Here is a 10,613-nt window from a genome sequence, read left to right as displayed (position 1 = left end):
GTGGATTAATGTAACATACCTTATATGTAAAAAAAAAATTTAAAAATTTAAAAAACTACAGTCATTATTTCCTTTGTTTATCTTACTATTGTTGCATTACTACAGCAATAACTTGGTCAGTTGTAAATGTTTGACTTTAGCTAAAGCTCTGTTTTGGAAAGCTTCGAGTAACAAACTTTTTTCTGATATAATTGAGTAGAAATGTTCACTGGTTCAGAAAGCTTCATTTCACCATCACTATAGGGCTTAAAAACATTAACCCAGGGTCATTATTCACCTTAGTCTTCACTGCAGAAGTGGGCTCCTCTCTTCAATTGTTTTGAAACTTGAGTTGGAAAAAAACAAATATAAATGTGTTAAAATGAATTGAAACAACAAACGTCAGAAAAGTCAACAATTTGCTCTACAAACAAGTGGATTTATGACTAAAAAAAATGATATATAAAGAAAATAACAGTTTCAACATCAATCAGCATATGTTTAAACAAAAAAAATCTATTTTTTTTTATTAAAAATCAATTAAAGTAAATGAGACTTAAACTGTTATGTTAAGATGAAAGTGATGAAAAGTGATGAAAGCTGCTGATGAAAGTGAAGGGTGATTTATTTGGCACAAATGTGAAAAAAAATCCAGCAAAAAGCTGAAAGTGACAAAATAATAGTGATGTGACATTGTGCACCGAGGCTTCGAAACATGCATCAAAAAAATGATACATCTCGCAGTAAACCAGTGTACCGAAGCTTGATTTGTTTTGCCATAATCACGTGATCAGTGACATCCAGAGCTTCATTCACGTGACTGCTTTGAATTTTGATTCAAAGGTTTAAACACTCTCAGGGGTTAGTAAAGTGTATAGCGAGAGTTTAGGCAACGATTACATACATTTCTACTGTTCCAAAGCACTGCACCGGTCTCACACACCAGTAATTAAACTAAAATACAATAGTAATTTATAGTAAAAAGGTTTTGAACGATGCTAAAGTGTATCAGCGTATGTTTTACGACAATCTTTAAAGAAAACCACTGCATATCGTAGTATAGTGTTTAACGGAGGCCAGCTGGCGAGTGCACCCCAAAAGCATCACACTCATAGCTTCCTCCTTAGAGCATTACCTCCCATGCAGGAGTCGCCGATGCGATCCCCGCTTGGAATGAGTGGGTGGGTGAAGGACTAGTTGAAATACAATAAATGTAAATTCTTTTGTATATGGATTTTACTACAGTCATCAGTGGTGTAGCGTAACATACCTTGAGTAATTTGTTTATATTACTGTTGTTGTATTACTACATGAATCAGTTGTGAACATAACATTATTGCAACACAGTGCTTTCCCATACTTTAACCAGAAGAGGTCCTCATCAAGCTTAGATTTAGAACGCTTCGAGTAACAAACCTTTTTCCGATACAATTGATTCGAGCGCTTCACTGGTTCAGAAAGCTTTCTTTCACTATCACTACAAAATAACAATAAAACAAAATCTACTATTTACAATGTATTGGCTTGTTCAGCTAAATCAAAAAGAGCTAACCAAAATCCAATAATTCAATATCTCCACACTCCTACAACTACCCACCCTGAGTGCGTTTGGGAGCCATTTTATATCATTGGCCCCGCCCATGGACTATACCATTTTATTGTTTGGCATAGTAATATGTAGACAAATATACACATAAACGATATTAGAACTATATAAATTGTATAAGTGAATAAGTATGCATACATAACTCAAAATACAACACAACACACAACCAATATGAATATAAACAACAGAAAAATAAGTTTTATCACCAGCCATGAGGGCATGACCCTGATGATGTCACCACAAAATGGCCGCTCTGACTGGATGGTGGGAAAATATTGTATAAATGTCCTCGGTTGCAGCCTGAACTGGTTTGATTCTAAAGAGTGGATACTGGTGAGTGTTTGTAACCTTTCTATGCTTTGGTTTTTAATAAATGGTGTTAAAAGGAACATGTGTTGGTGCTTATTTCAGTGTGAATGGAAAGATGATGTGGTATAATGTTTGCATTGGATTTTCTTTATGGAAATGGTAAGCTTGTGCTTCATCTTACTCCATTTCGGCCATGTTAAAATATTTTGTTTAAATAATTGTTTTGTGTACGATTTTTTTTTTTCTGTTTGAACTAAATTAAATCAATTGAAACACAACGATAACCTTAGACAGAAGACAAAACTTACTTTTTCACAATAAACAAACACACATGCATAAAACACTGACAGCACTACACAGATCAGTGTATACTTAATTGTTTGCCGACGTAGCAGTCGATTCTATTCCCCTCTAGGAAGTTAAACTAAACTGAGAAATCAAAGTTTCATTTAGCAATGCTTGCAAAAAAGAGGCCATTATACTATCAGAACTCAAAAACTCTCATTGGTTTTAAGTAAGATTATACTGAACATTCGCTTCTGCATTACTATCTGTTTAGCCCCGCCAACTGATACACACACAGTAGTTAATTGTTTATTTTGATGGTCCCTTTAACGCATTTTGTTGAATTTAAGTTACATTGCATCTACATGGCAACTAATTCTCAATAGATTACAAGTAGACTGTTGTGTTGGGGTTCGTATGTTGACATGTACTTGCAAAGTTGTAGTCAGTTAAATGTTAAAGGGGCAGTATCAGCAGGTAGTTATCAGACAATCTTTTAATACTCAAATGAGAAGTAATTGGCGTGTAGTTTTAATGCAACTTTTAGTCAAAATGTGCAATAGGGATCATCAAAATAAAGATTTACCAATTGTTTCTAGTTTCACACTGCTCATAATTAACCTTAGGGTTAACAATTAATCCTACTGACATTTCACTTGTCATTCCTTAACTCTTATTTGCAGTGTTCGGTTCACTGATTGGGTGAATGCAGTTAATGACCTGTATTCTAGTCTCTAGAGTTGTATTGCCAACTATCAAGTTTTTTGTTTGCTTCTTTGTTTTAGGATGAAATTGTCATACAAGGATATTAAGATACTTGTCACAGTTAGTTTTTAATTTAGCCTTTTTTTTTTTACTTTATCCCTCTCAGATGCTGAAACCAGTGTTTATAGACAGTACAACACGCTGTTAAAGATCTACTGAACTCATCCAGTGAAGAACAACTTGACCAAAACAGTGAGAAGGATCCTCGAAATGTAAGGGTGATGACTTGCATTTTTTTGGAAACATTTTCACTTTCAGGGAACTCTTGTAAATGGGGTTTGAATGGAGCACAAACAATTTGTTTAGCTGCACATCATTTACTGCTGACTCATTTTTAGCAGAATCTAGAAGAACATGAGAAAAGTATCTTGACATAACCTTGTAAATACTGACATGAACTTGTGAATATTACTAAATGGGCTTGGAGAGGATTATTTGAAGAGTAGTGGGATTTTGGGGAAAGCTTGTACGTTTCTATTTTTTTAAACATTACACATTTAAGCATTGTGAATCTGGAAATGATGAATGAACACAACTAAATAATGAAGATCCTAAAAACGATGTCATATTGTGAAGGGGAAAAAAACAGTACACTGTAAAAGGTGGTCAGTTCCATGAAATCCGTTTTTGTTAGGACAACATAAAATGAATTTAACTCATTAATTTTCAACAAATGTAAGTCAATTGAACAAAAAAAAATTGTTGTTCCAAGAAAAATTCAACAATTGTGTTATTGCAGCTCATTTTAAATAAGTAGTTTGAAATAATAGCCAATTTTTTTATTTATTATTATTATTTTATTCAATTTATTTTATTATTATTATTATTGTTATTGGTATTATTATTTTATATATATATATATATATATATATATATATATATATATATATATATATATATATATATATATATATATATATATTTTTTTTTTTTTTTTTTTTTTTTGAGTGTATGTGCCATGCAATGCAATACTGTTTAGCACTGTATGGTCTGGTAGTTAGGCATTGTTTGGATGCCAATAGGATATGCATGACACAACCATTTTTACAAATCCTGTTTTTGTAGTTTACATAGAGACAATATTGTTTGCAGTTGAAATCTGTTGTTGCATTTTCAGGCTCCCAAAATGCTGTTACGCTAAAATGCATATGCTGTTTTTGTTTTTAGTTAAAACCATTGTTGTTTAAACTCCCCTATAGTTCTTCCTTGAGTTATTTGACATCTATAGGCTTCAAATTTTAGCATAAAAGAGCCAAGGAAATGTTCTGTTATATACTCCACCATGCAAAATGATTACTGTCTGTATAGTGCTTTAGACTGCAATATGATGCAAGTTCTTGCACCCTTACCCGAATTGCTTTGCAATCACTTTAAAACTTAATATCTCTGATAATCACAACACAAGGTGATAAAGCATGATTATTTGTTGTGTGCATGTGCATGACAGATTCTGCTCTTTTTTTCCCTGCAGTGACATTTTATGGTATTGTCACTGGAAATCCAATATTGTAAGAGGCTGTGATCAGTATTGTCTCTTTTTTTTCCTCTCATACTGAGTCAAATCACTTTTCTCAAGCACATAATTGAGCGTGATAGATGCAATCCATCATTTTCCAGCCCTCCCCCCTTTACCTGTGACATTCTGTATAGATTTTCCCTTCAAGAGAAATGATCTGATATAAATATGATCTGATCTCTCCAACTAAGAGGAAGGACTCTTTCTGTTTTGTGTACCTGTTTTTTTTTTTTTTTTGTAATTTTATTTTTTTTTTTTCTGAATCCTCACTAATCTGCTCTCAAATAAACAAATTATTTAAAGTCACATTGCTTGTGTGAACAAGCCCTGAAATATGCTGGGAAATTAATTCCTGTTATTAAAGCATTAGTTAATGCAAAATTACATCATTGTATCCTTCCTATCCTTTATACCAGTGTATGTTTTTTTTTCATAACTCATTTCTAATAACTTATTTAATTTATCTTTGCCATGATGGCAGTACATAATATTTTACTAGATATTTTTCAAGACACTTCTATACATCTTAAAGTGGCATTCAAAGGCTTAACTAGGTTAACTAGGCAGGTTAGGGTAATTAGGCAAGTTATTGTATAACGATGGTTTGTTCAGTAGACGATCAAAAAAATATATAGCTTAAAGGGGTCAATAGTTTTGTACTAAAAATGGTGTTTAAAAAATTTTAAACTGCTTTTTATTCTAGCTGAAATAAAACAGATATAACTTTTTCCAGAAGAAAAAATATTATCAGACAAACTGTGAAAATTCCTTTGCTCTATTCAACATCCTTTGAAAAATATTGTTCATCCTTTGAAAAAGAAAAAATTCAAAGGAGGCTAATAATTCTGACTTTGTGTGTGTGTGTGTGTGTGTGTGTGTGTGTGTGTGTGTGTGTGTGTGTGTGTGTGTGTGTGTGTGTGTGTGTGTGTGTGTGTGTGTGTGTGTGTGTGTGTGTGTGTGTGCGTGCGCGCATGCGTGTGTGTGTATAAATACATATGTATTTATGTATATACTGGATATATAAACTAATTATGTTATGAAATGTGTAATCAAACGAAACTTCACAGGGGAAAAGTACTGAACACATGAAGAAATTGAAAGCCCAGATAGCAGCTGAAATCTCTCAGAAGTTATTCAGCAACCCGTTGTCATTGTAAATTAATATTTAGCTGCTTTAGTCAAGCAACTGCAATACCAGGATGATAAAGATGAAACTAGAGTGGTCATTTCAGCAAGACAATGATCCTGAACACAGCCAAGAAAACTCTCAAATGCTTTCAGAGAAATAAAATCAAGCTGTAGAATGGCCCATCCAATCACCTGGCTTGAAATCAATAGAAAATACAAAATAAGATCTGATTGAGGAGACTCCAGAACCATCAAGATTTAGTAGATTTTTCGACTGAGAAAAAAAAAAAAAAAAAACCTCAGCAGTGCATGCAACTTTTTTCTTCTCCATATGAGAGGCATCTTTATGAAAAAGTCTCTTATATAGAATATTAAATACAGATCAGTAGATTTTTTTGTTGTTGTTTTGCCTTTATGTTAATTTTTACCAAAACCTGTTTAAATCCCATGTTAACAGCTTCAGAAATAGAAATATTTAGAAATTATGAATAATTATTATTAATAAAAAATAATAATTTATTTGAAAAACAATTTAAAAATAAAACAAATTTCTCAAAAGGGGTAATACTTTTGCCTCCAGCTGTTCATCCCTTTTGTTTAGACCATATACTGTAGAACAATATACAATTATTGTTGTACTGGCATTTACCCTAATAATATTCTGCTTTAAATGAACCTCACAAACCAAAGGAAAGGGCAATGATGTTCTCTCTCACAACAGAGCAATGCTATTCTGCTGTTTCATTTCTTAGTTTCCATAAATGTAGAGATAAATGTTGTGCTTCGTCATCTGGCAAGAAAAGTGTACGGCGCTAAAGGCAATAGAAGGCATTTTCCAGACTCGGCAGCCTAGTGTTACTGAAAGCCCTGTCGGTACATCAGCACGCACAGCGTTCGTGATTGAGTGGGCCCGGTATAGACCACTAAGCAGAGGAAGAGTTCCCCTGAGAGCTTTCATTATGGGACGCATATTACATTCCCTGCAGTGGAGAGATGAGGCGCAAAAGCCACCAAGCAAGAGTCTTTCATTTTCCCTCAACGCGCTCATCGATATGCCTCGGCCTACAGGTAACCTATGGGCCAATCTCCAGAGCAATCTCATTGACTGAATCCCATTACAAAATATAATTTCTGAACCTAACAGAATGATTGCCACCAAACACTTTAGCATTTCATTTGAGATATTTTCCCCGCTGCTGTGGTTTTGAGCAACGCTGCAGTCTGCTAATCTGTAAAAGTGTTACAAAACTGCATTCATTACAAGCTTATACTGAACATGTACATGATAGCATCACACAGCTGGTGCAGGTTTATGATTTTCTCTATCCACCACATCCAAAAGTTGCACTGTTGGATTGAGATCTAGTGGCTGTGAAGGTTATTTTGTATCGTGGACCCATGGTTTAGAAATCCTGGGCCTGTTCTCACCAAGAATTCTACAGCTGAAAGTAGCTCCAAATTTGCCAATTTACGAGAAAATGTTTAAAATAACAGTCCTAAATTACTCTAAAGGCCTGTTCAAACCAAGCACAATAACTATAAATATAATTGTAACAATAATTATAACTTCCACACTGACGAATGAGACTAATCTGTTTAGATTTTGTTTCTATTTATTCGTTGTTTATTCTGCATTACCCTTTTGTAACCAGAGGATGTCCTCATTGTGCTACTTTCTCATTTGACCAGTGAATCCAGCTTGTGTATTCTAATTAAACATTTGGCAATTGCACTCATTTACTATGTTCCCCAGCATTTTCAAGGCAACACAAAGACACCAAAACTAGCTCTGAATATTGGTCTTACCAATTTTTTAGATAGTCATTACCTTTAATAATCTTTAAAAAAAAAAAAAGGGTCTTAACATCTAGCAGTGTGCTTCTGAACAATGTTGTCTATAACTTTAAATTGCTAGAGCTCTTCATATTTCAGTGCATTCTGACTGTCAGTGTTTTGCCATTTATCAGCTGGGGAAAAAACATTCTGAAAGTGATCCCAACGATATTGTTTCTCTACATCTTTATTTTATCGTATAATAGGATTTTATCGTGGTCTGAAAGCTACTATTCTTTCACATTTAGAACTATTTTTAGAATTAGGTCTTTACCATCATCTTTATGGTTATAAAGCTTGGTGTGAACAGGCCTTGTTACAGCATGTGTAGTGATGGAACTTTAGAATCACTAAAACCAAACAACAAACCATCTCAAAATGACTGTATCTATGTATTTAATAAAAAAAAGTTCTGTAATGCAAATTTGACCATTTCTACATATTTCTCTAAATATATATTTAAAAAAAAAAGCTTAATACAATTTGAAAAAAATAAATTTGCTTAATTATTTTCCAACAAATTATGTTAATTTTCTCTTTGTCTGCAATTTAAAATCTTTATTCAAACATGGGAACAATTTTACTTGTAAATATTTAATTGAACATGGCAACACATACTGTTGTGCTTACAATGTTTCCATAAACAAATCATCAGCCAATCCTTGTTAATGTTAATGATGCTGTGTTAATATTGATGTTAGTGAGGGTCCAAAGTGTGTTAAGAAAATATCCCAAACACCATTACACCAAAATCAAACTAAATTGTTAATACAAGGCAGGACAGATACATTTTTTATGTTGTTTATAACAACCTGTGACTCAACTAACTCAGCAGCAAAACTTAAACTCATTATACCATACAATCTTTGTCTGATCATCTTTTATCTGACTTTTGTGAGCCTGTGTGAATTGTAGCCTCTGTTTCAAATTCTTAGCTGACAGCAATGACACCATTGCACTCTTTTTCTGCTGCTGTAGCTCATCTGCTTCAAGGTCAGATGTGTGATGAACATTCAGAGCACAACATAACATTTTTTATGCATAGCTCAGTAGCAACTACAGTAGTTTCTGAAACACACAGACGAGCAAGTCTGCAACCATGTAAAATTCAAACTCGCACCTCTTGGATCCACTGATGCTTTGGATGTTAAAACAAGTTTCCTGTTGAAGTCTATAGAAGAGTTTAGCTGGCCGTCCAACTCAATCAATAGAATGGAATGCTTTTGCACCACCTGAGAGTTGACTCACTTCAGTTTCCTTTACAAGTAAAAGAGATTTAGAGATTCAGAGACCAACAGAGAACCAGATCCACACTTATAGACTCTTGTAAAATCCATAAGAAATTGAGTGAAAATTATTCTTGTTTTACTTTAATGTTCTTCCAAAATGGCAATTTGCTCTTCCCCTAGTTATATTCTTAGATGTCAAACCTACAGAACATTGGCTGAATGTCAAATACATATGACAAACTCAACTAGAAACACTTCAATTAGTCATTTTCTTATTGGTAGAATTTTGCATTTCTTTATTAATGCAATACCCCGTTTGGAAACAACATCAAGCTTTCTGAAAAATCTGCTGACAAAGAACATTTTTTTACATTTGACTAAACATTAGATTCTTAAAACTCATCACTAAAATAAACTATTCAAAATAAGTCCAAGAGTTTTGTTTGAGGCACATAGTGGAAACTCTAGTGGATATTAAAACTTTGCCGACTGGAAATGGAAAGAGTCTTATTTTCCAAAACTATCTGGATGATTGTCAGAGTTTGAAGGGGTTCTCTAAAGAAAGTTGTTTGCCCTCTTATACTTAAACAGTGAAATGCCTAAACAAAGATAATGGCAGTAACATATGTGGTAAAAATGTGGAGAGACATGCTCCAAACAGATATTTACCAGGAGCATTTTATTGGCATGCCTGTTGAGGACATTTGAAGTAGCCATGGTTCCCAGACATACTGCTGTCAGTCTGAATGTCTGGGCAAATCAGTTTACCCATTTTGCAATAAACCTTTAGTATTAGGATTAGAATGCAACTGATTACTATGCTTTACATAGTCTTTTACAGTAAACATTTGGAAGATGCATGATCGAAGATCTGTTCATGTATTGCCTGTGAATGGAACCCATGACCTTCTACCATACTCTGCTTGAGATATTGCTTATGGGATCTGACACATGGAGGGGCATGGTTTGGGCATTTTATACTAATTTTATGCTTTTATTAGTAACTGATTCTATCTTTTTGCCTGTTTTACCTTTGTAAAGCTGCTTTGATTCACTTCCCCAAATTTATTTATGCTTTAGATTTGCATTATGGGACCTTGTTCTTTCTTCCAACCACTTTAAACTTTGAAAACTTCGAAAAAGTGACATTAATCAACATTTTTTTATATTTTGTAACATTTTATGATTGTTGTGTATCACAGTACTTTTTGACTTATTTCTCTATATATTATTTTTATACTACACTATATTTACTATAACTGTAAATAAGCGGAAACAATTTTATGTTTGTGACAGAATTATGTCAAGTAGTGTTGCCTTGGTCATGTCAAGTTGTGATGACAAACACAGACAAGTTATGCTTTATTTGCCTGTCAAGTCATCATAAAGACATCTCAAACAATATCAACTTTAAATTAAAATTATAAATAAACTTAACTTATATCAACTAATTTCACGAGGATCGTGTACTTATGATTGACTATGGCTGGTCCCATATTAGCTATCACATGATTTACCAATCATATAAATCTAAGCTTGAGCATCACGTTGGTGCAGTGGGTAGCACGATCACCTCACAGCAAGAAGGTCGCTGGTTCGAGCCTCGGCTAGGTCAGGTGGTGTTTTTGTGTAGAATTTACATGTTCTCCCTGTGTTGGTGTGGGTTTCCTCTGGGTGCTCCGGTTTCCCCCACAGATAAAAAGACCTGCGCTAGGTGAATTGGGTAGTCTAAATTTTCCGTAGTGTACTGGATGTGTGTGAATGAGTGTGTATGGATGTTTCCCAGGGATGTTTTATGGCTGGAAGGGCATCCGCTGCATAAAACATGTGCTGGGTAAGTTGGTGGTTCATTCCGCTGTGGCAACCTCTGATTAAAAAGGGACTAAGCCAATATGAATGAATAATTAATTAATTAATTTATGAATCCAAACGCACAATAAGTAACCAGATTTTCTTACCTTAG

At 33.9% G+C, this 10,613-nt stretch overlaps 1 long non-coding RNA gene across 7 annotated transcripts in view; it reads left to right on the top strand.

The window, feature by feature from the left end:
- The first annotated feature begins 1,852 nt into the window (after positions 1-1,852).
- LOC141376180 (uncharacterized) overlaps positions 1,853-10,613 on the top strand; it is a 93,352-nt gene continuing 84,591 nt past the window's right edge. For 5 of the 7 annotated variants that reach the window (XR_015499753.1, XR_015499756.1, XR_015499751.1 and 2 more), the window contains exons 1-2: positions 1,853-1,918; positions 3,051-3,156. This is a non-coding gene — a long non-coding RNA (uncharacterized LOC141376180). Of the gene's footprint in view, positions 2,054-3,050; positions 3,157-10,613 lie in introns of all 7 variants that reach the window. The other 2 variants (XR_015499752.1, XR_015499754.1) reach the window with 2 other exon arrangements.

The sequence above is a fragment of the Danio rerio genome, chromosome 9, assembly GCF_052040795.2.
Source record: "Danio rerio strain M-AB ecotype USA chromosome 9, GRCz13ab, whole genome shotgun sequence".
NCBI classification, from domain to species: domain Eukaryota; kingdom Metazoa; phylum Chordata; class Actinopteri; order Cypriniformes; family Danionidae; genus Danio; species Danio rerio.
Note: the sequence above shows the minus strand (reverse complement) of the source record. Positions and strands in the feature narration are given on the sequence as shown.